The following is a 7,833-nucleotide window of genomic DNA, read 5'->3' on the forward strand; positions in this document are numbered from 1 at the left end:
ACTCCGAAAAAAAAAAAAAAAAAAAAAAAAAAAAAAGAGAAGAATCAGTCAACCTATTGGTGAAGCACACACTGTATATGCTCCAGCTCCAGCCTTCAGTATAGTCAACCTCCTCCACTGGCTTCATCTATTTGGAGTTCTGGCATGTGATTGTGTGTCCTTTGGTTTACAGATTGGAGAGCCTTGAGAAGGAGTGATACTGGAGCCATACATACACTGTGCATAAACCATACCATAAACACACTCACAACCATACCACACAAATGCACATACAGCTACCATTACAGATTGTATCAAAATTGCCATTTGGCTGTAGAAAAAATATTAAAATTGTCAGAGAAACTCTCCCACATACACAAACACCTTGCCTGAAAGGGAAGCACCACTTGTAGCAGAGTCCAAGCCATCTTCAGGGAACTACCCGTCCACGTATAAAAGAAGGATCAAGAAGTGGTGCAAAGATTTTATTACTAACCTTGTACCAAACAAGAGGAGGTAAAGGGGCTAAAAGAATGTAATGATTTTATAAGATCATTGAAAAATGAAGCATGATTAAAATGAGACAAATTTGAAATGTCTCTCAAAAAAGTCAGGATTTAATAAAAATGCATATAATGAAATCATTATACTATATATATACACTACCATGTTCTGACACCAGAAAAATGTGAGACACATTTTGGTGGATAACCTTTTAGTTTATTCCTGAGAAGATGAGTTTTGATCAGTGAGGCTGTAAGAATGACATTAGTAACGGGAAAACTACTTTCTTATATTCCATGTAACAGTTTTAGTAGTTTTCGAAACCTTGCTGTAGGCAAATGAAATTTGAAACAACCCTATGCCAATATAACTTTCGCTCCTTTGCAGTGAGTCACAACAGTTCTTTAAAGAAAGTTCATTAAAGAAAGCAAGAATTAGAAAGAAAAGTCTCCAAATGACTTAAAAAGCATTGTTCCAATGCATGCTGTGTTTCTTTTATCTTTTCTCCATACTCCTTTGTTTATTAGGTTTCTGCTGGTAGGAAGATATCACTGAATGCTAATGCCATTGTTTGCCTATTAAAGTTACTGCTTTCATGTTTCAAGCAGCCCACTAGTTCATTAATCAGAGTATCCATGGAATTTATATTATAGTTGGAACCCTTAGGTATAACATAAAAGTGTATATGGATAGGTTTGGATTCCTCATATCTTTTTGCTTCTAATATTGTACCTACTCTCAGTTCCTTTCAATTGTACAATTAACATTTCCCCCAAACAGAATATAACTTCAGTAATACAATTTCCTTGTTCAGTGAAATACTTCTAATATAAGAAGTGGTAATATTGATGGTTGTCTCCGAGGTAGTGTGATTGGGAGACGAGAGATCCTGGAGATATAACAGGTTTAAATTTAATCATTTTTGGATCCAGTATTCAAACCCCTATTACTGTTGGTACATTTGATCTGAATGTCTTGTTATTAAATACATAATTTTTTCCAAGTATGTGTTTTTTCAAGAAGTTCTAAATAAAATGATGCAAGTCATTTCAGGAAAAAATATAGAATATATAATCCAAAATCAAACATAAATATTCTCCTCCTTTTTACTTTCAACCTGACTCCTGTTGTCACACAGAATAAGCTCAGGTAATCAGATAATCCAATATACCTTTTGCCAGAAAAACTGGGATTCCAGTATTGGACCTACATAGTAACTCTAAAAGAAAAACACATTTCCCAAGATTTGTTTCATCACCATACAATGCTTTCTGACAAAGGAAAAAAAAATGTGCTTGAAACCACACACAAAGACATAAAACATAAAGGAGAACAAAATAACAAAATCAAAACTTTTGGTTTAATTTAGATTTCTTTTACTGGCCTATACTGCTACATCTCCATTTAAAGCATTTCACATATTTAAGAAATTATGACAGGTAAGGATTTGCAATTATAGTTAAATTTACTTACTGTATAAATGTTCAACTTTAAAAGCTTTGTTTAGGGGCTTCCCTGGTGGCGAATTGGTTGAGAGTCCGCCTGCCGATGCAGGGGACCCGGGTTCGTTCCCCAGTCCGGGAAGATCCCACATGGCCCGTGAGCCATGGCCGCTGAGCCTGAGCGGCTGGAGCCTGTGATCAGAAATGGGAGAGGCCACAACAATGAGAGACCCATGTACCACACACACACACACAAAAAACCTTTGTTTAATAGACAATGAAAAATATGAATCATTCACAGATGTAAGAGTACAAAGGCATGTACACATATATCCTTGTGGTACGGTTTTGATTTTTATTTGAAAACATATATAGATATATATGTATATACATACATACATATGAAAGAGAAGTTCATAATCCAATGAATGTAGAGTTACATATAAAATGTATTACACTGTTGAACAATGTTTTCTTTGTTTTGACATCTTTTGTGTTTCTGACAAATGTTGTCTGAGGCAATATTTGTAGATGGATTAAAAAAAAAACATACAAAATATATATACATCAATAGAGTAGAAAAAGTCTCTCTTGAAGCCCTGTGGATTGAAAACATTGATTGCAAATCATTATTTTTATTAGGTATTTCTTAAAATTCATTTTAACTAATACCTAATACTATATATGCTATTCTTAAGCTAGTTTTTCAGCTTATTAAAAGTTCCAACGAATGTCTGAAATTCTTCTGTAAGGACTAGTTTAATTAATTCTAATCATATTGTATATTCTTTTCATCCATTAAATGAGATACTGAGATAACACTTAAGAAAAGGCTTAAGAATGATTTATATTCTCTATTTTATTTTTAAATATCTTACTGTTAGAGATTACTTATTAGTACTAGAGAAACTCTAATATTTTAGCATTGTTTGAAGGAATTTGACCACATATATAAAAATTGTATATGTTCAGATCAGCTCATTTCACCACCTTAAATATACCTCCTTCCTGTACTCTCCCAAAAGTTCTAATTGTTATTTTTGAGGTTTGGGGAAGATATGACATATAGATAGACAAAATCAAAGGAAAAACTGGAAAAGAATGCCAGAGCCTGGTGTTTGGGCATGTTGTATTCTTTCTGGGGGTAATTTAGTACTTCTTTGTCTTTATTGATTTGCAATTTAAAAATAGCATTCCTTTTCTCCCTCCACAACTGTAACTGGAAAACTGAGCAATGGTTAGTTACTGGCAATATCATTAGATGTAAGTGCTTATCACCATTAATTTTTTCCCTGCATTGCCTCTGAGAGTGTAGATCTTTTAACATACCATTCAAATAGCTTAAGAAAAAATGACCTTAAGAATCCATTCTCTTTCAGCAGTCACAAGATCTTTTTTTCCTTTTTTTAATGGGAAAAAATTCACATACAATAATATTGAATCTTTAAAGTGTACAGTTCAGTGTTTATTTATTTATTTTTTTCTTATTTTTGCAAAGTTTTGAAATCATCGCCACTCTCTAAACTCAGAATATTTTCATCATCCCCAGCCCTCAGGCAGTTACACCCCATTTCCACTCCCACCTTCTCCTAGAAACTAGTAATCTACTTTCTATCTGTATAGAGTTCCCTATTTTGGACATTTAATGTGAATGAAACCATGCTATATGTGACCTTGTGTATCTGATATCTTTCATTAGCATATTCTTCAAGGTTCTTTCATTTTGTAGCATCTAATTTATCCTTTTATGTGGCTGAATAATACTCCATTTTATTTTCCACCTTGGTTATCCATTAATTAGTTGATGGACATTTGGGTTGTTTGGGTTGTTTGCACATTTGTTATTGTAAAAAATGCTTCCATGGCCATTTGGGTACACATTTTTGCATGCACAAGTGTTTTTATATCTCTTGAGTGTATAACTAAGAGTAGAATTGCTGGATTATGATAACTCTTCATTTAATCTTTTTGTGGAATTACAAAACTGTTTCCCAAAGCAGATGGCAGATTTTACATTTCTATCATTAGTGTATGAGGGATCCAATTTTCCACATTCCTGTTAATATTTGTTTTTGTCTGTTTTTTATTATAGCCTGCCTGATAGGTGTGAAGTGGTGTCTCATAGTTTTGACTTGCATTTTCCAAATGACTAATGTTATTTAGCATCTCTTTGTGTACTTATGAAGAGGTTATTTGTATCTATCTTCATCTCTGTAAAATGCAGTCATAATAAATGTATCTTTGTATTGTTTTGAAATAGGAAAAATGTAAATGTATTCCAAGATTTTTCTTCTTAAAAAATTTTTGACTAGTCTGGGTCCTTTGTGTTTCTATATGAATTTTATAATCAGTTTGTCAATTTCTGCAAAATATTCACCTGGTATTTTGATAGAGATTGCTTTGACACTGTAGCTCAATTTAGAGAATATTGTAATCTTGACATTACATTTCCAAACCATTAACATTGGATTTTTCCATTTATTCAAGTCTTCCTTAATTTCTTTCAACAGTACTTTGTAGTTTTCAGTGTACAAGTGTTTCATTTTTTGTTACAATATTCTAAAGTATCTTACTCTTTTGCTGCTATTGTAAATATTTTCTTAGTCTTATGTTTAGGTTTTTCATTACTAGTACGTACAAACAGAGTGGATTTTTATATATTGATCTTGTATCCCACAGTGTTGTTGAACTTTTGTACTAGTTATAATTTTTTTAGTGTATGCCCTTGGATTGTCTATGTACAAAATAATGGCATCTGCAAATGGAGATAGTTTTACTCCTTCTTTTCCTATCTGGATGTATTTTATGTCTTTTTCTTGCTCTATTATCCTGAGTGAAATCTCCAGCACAATGTCAAATAAAAGTGTTGAAGGCAGACACCCTTGCTTTGGTCCTGATCTTAGAAAAGGGGTTTTCAATCTTTCACAATGTGGTAATATGTTAGTGAGGTTATTCTTATGTACACTTTATCAGAATAAAGATGTTTCCCTCTATTCCTAGTTTAGTGCTTTTTTTGTAATGAAAAGGTGCTGGATTCTGCCAAATGCTTTTTTTTTTTTTTGATGTAACTATTGAGATGGTCATGTCTTTTTTTCTCATTATCTTAATAATATGGCATATTTTATTCATTTTTTCCATAAATATGTTGAACTAATCATGCATTCCTGGTGTAAATCCTGCTTGGTCATGGTGTATAAGCCATTTTATATGTCCCTGGATTTAGTTTATTAGAATTTTGTTAAGTATTTTGACATCTATATTCATGAAGGATACCGGTTCCTTGTTTTCCTTTCTTGTGATGTCTTTCTCTGTTTCTGGTGTCAGAGTAATACTGGCCTCACTGAATGAGTTGGAAAATGTTCCCTCCCATTCTATATTTTTTAGAAAAATGTTTTTAAAGAGTTTATCTTTAAATATTTGGTTAACTTCAACAGTGAATCATCTTGTTTTATGCTTTTATTTATGAAATAAATTTTGTTTACTAATACAAACTCATTCTTTGTTATAAGTCTATAAAAAATTTACATTTATTTTGTGTCCATTTCAGTACTTTGGATCTTTATAGTAATACATTAATTTCTTCTAGGTTATCTAATTTGTTATCATATAATTTTCCATAGTGTACTGTATTTATAATTCTTGCTTTTAGTAACATTGGTAGTAATGTTTTGTCTTTCATTCCTGATTTTAGTAATATAAGTCTTGTTGATTTTTTGCTCAGTCTGTCTGAGAAAAACAGATGCTCAGACAGGTGGATGCTTTTAATATTATTAATCTTTTCAAAGAACCAACTTGTATTTGTTCATTTATTTATTATTGTTTTAATTCTGTATTTTATTTATTTATGTTCTATTATTTATAATTTCCTTCCTTCTGCTTGATTTTTACTCTGCTTTTTAAAAATAATTTCTTAAGGTAATTAGGTAAGAGGTTTAGATTATTAATTAGACACATTTCTTCTTTTAAATTTAGGTTTTTATAGCTATTATTTTCCCTATAAATACTGCCCAGCTGTACCATATGTTTGCCATGTTGTATTATCATTTTCATTAATCTCTATTTTATAATTTTTCTTGTCATTTTTTCTTTGTTATACTTTTTATTTAGAAGAGTGTTGTTTAATGTTATATGTCTGTGAATCTCTCATATCTCCTTGTTATTTATTTCTAAGTTAATTTCATTGTGATCAGAGAACCTACTTTGTCTAATTTCATTCCCTTACATTTATTAATACTTGTTTTTATTGACTAACACATAGTCCTTCCTGTAGATTGTTCTTTATTAATCATCCTGAGAATATTTTGTACACAATGAGTTATTTTTCTCTTGCTGTTTTCAAGATTTTTTCTTGTCTTTTGACAAAGTTTGATTATGATATGTCTAAGTGTGGATCTCTTTGCGTTTATTCTACTTGGAATTCATTGAGCTAATTGGAAGTGTAAATTAATCTATTTTATTAAATTTGGGAATTTTTGGCTATTACTTATTCAAATATTCCTCCTGACTCCTTTTCTATTTCCTCTCTACTGAGACTTCCAATTTGTATAGATTTTTATGCTTCAATATTTCCTCCAGGTCTTGAGAATCCTTTCATTTTCTTCACTCTTTTTTTTTTCCCTACTCCTCATATATGATAATATGAACTGATCTTCATTCTAATATTTGTTTATTTTATCTTTGGCCTGCACATATTTGCTGTTGAGCTTCTAATAAAGTCATTTCATTCATCTTACATTTCAACATACAAAACGTTAATTTTGTTTCTTTCTATAATATCTATATCTTTACTGATATTCTCTATTCAGTGATATATTCTCATACATAATTTATTTCTCTAAACATGGTTTCCTTTGGTGTTTGTTAATACTTAAAATAGGTGATTTAAAGTCTTTGTATAGATTGTCACTATCTGGGCTTTCCCAGGGATTTGCTCTGATGGCTTGTATTATTTATAATTTGTCATATATATTCTTGTTTTCCATGTGTTTTATTTTATTTTTTTCTTGAAAATTGGACAATTAAAATAATATAATGTTGTACCTCTAGAAACAGATTATATAGTCTGGACAGGATTTTCTATTGTTACACTTTGTTGTTATTTTTTGTTTGTCTAGTGACTTTATGAATTAATTCTCTAAACTGTGTATTCTATGTCATGTGTGGTCACTAAAAATCTCTCAATTAACTTAGTCGTCAGCTAGTGAAGGGACGCTATCAGTGAGTCTCTGAGAAACTGAGGGCCTCAGTGTGTTTGTTGAGGCACACCCTCAACACTCAGCCAAGCAATTTACAATTCTGCCATAGATTTACTTTGTGAGTATACAGAGCCTCAAAATAAGCCAGAGGTAAGAATTTAGGGACTTTTCAGGTTTCTCTAAGCATGAGCACAGTTCTGTTTAAGAGCACACATTGAGAAGACACAAGAAAAACTACAAACCTGCAGCCTGTGGAACAAAAACCACCTTCACAGAAAGATAGACAAGATGAAAAGGCAGAGAGCCATGTACCAGATGAAGGAACAAGATAAAACCCCAGAAAAACAACTAAATGAAATGGAGATAGGTAACCTTCCAGAAAAAGAATTCAGAATATTGATAGTGAAGATGATCCAGGACCTCAGAAAAAGAATAGAGGCAAAGATCAAGAAGATGTAACAAATGTTTAACAAAGACCCAGAAGAATTAAAGAACAAACAGAGATGAACAATATAGGGCTTCCCTGCTGGTGCAGTGGTTTAGAGTCCACCTGCTGATGCAGGGGACATGGGTTCATGCCCCGATCCAGAAGGATCCCACATGCCACAGAGCGGCTGGGCCCGTGAGCCATGGCTGCTGAGCCTGCACGTCTGGAGCCTGTGCTCCACAACGGAAGAGGCCACAACAGTGAGAGGCCCGTGTACAGCAAAAAA

This window comes from Lipotes vexillifer, unplaced genomic scaffold, assembly GCF_000442215.2.
Source record: "Lipotes vexillifer unplaced genomic scaffold, Lipotes_vexillifer_v1.1 scaffold1859, whole genome shotgun sequence".
Classification (NCBI taxonomy): domain Eukaryota; kingdom Metazoa; phylum Chordata; class Mammalia; order Artiodactyla; family Lipotidae; genus Lipotes; species Lipotes vexillifer.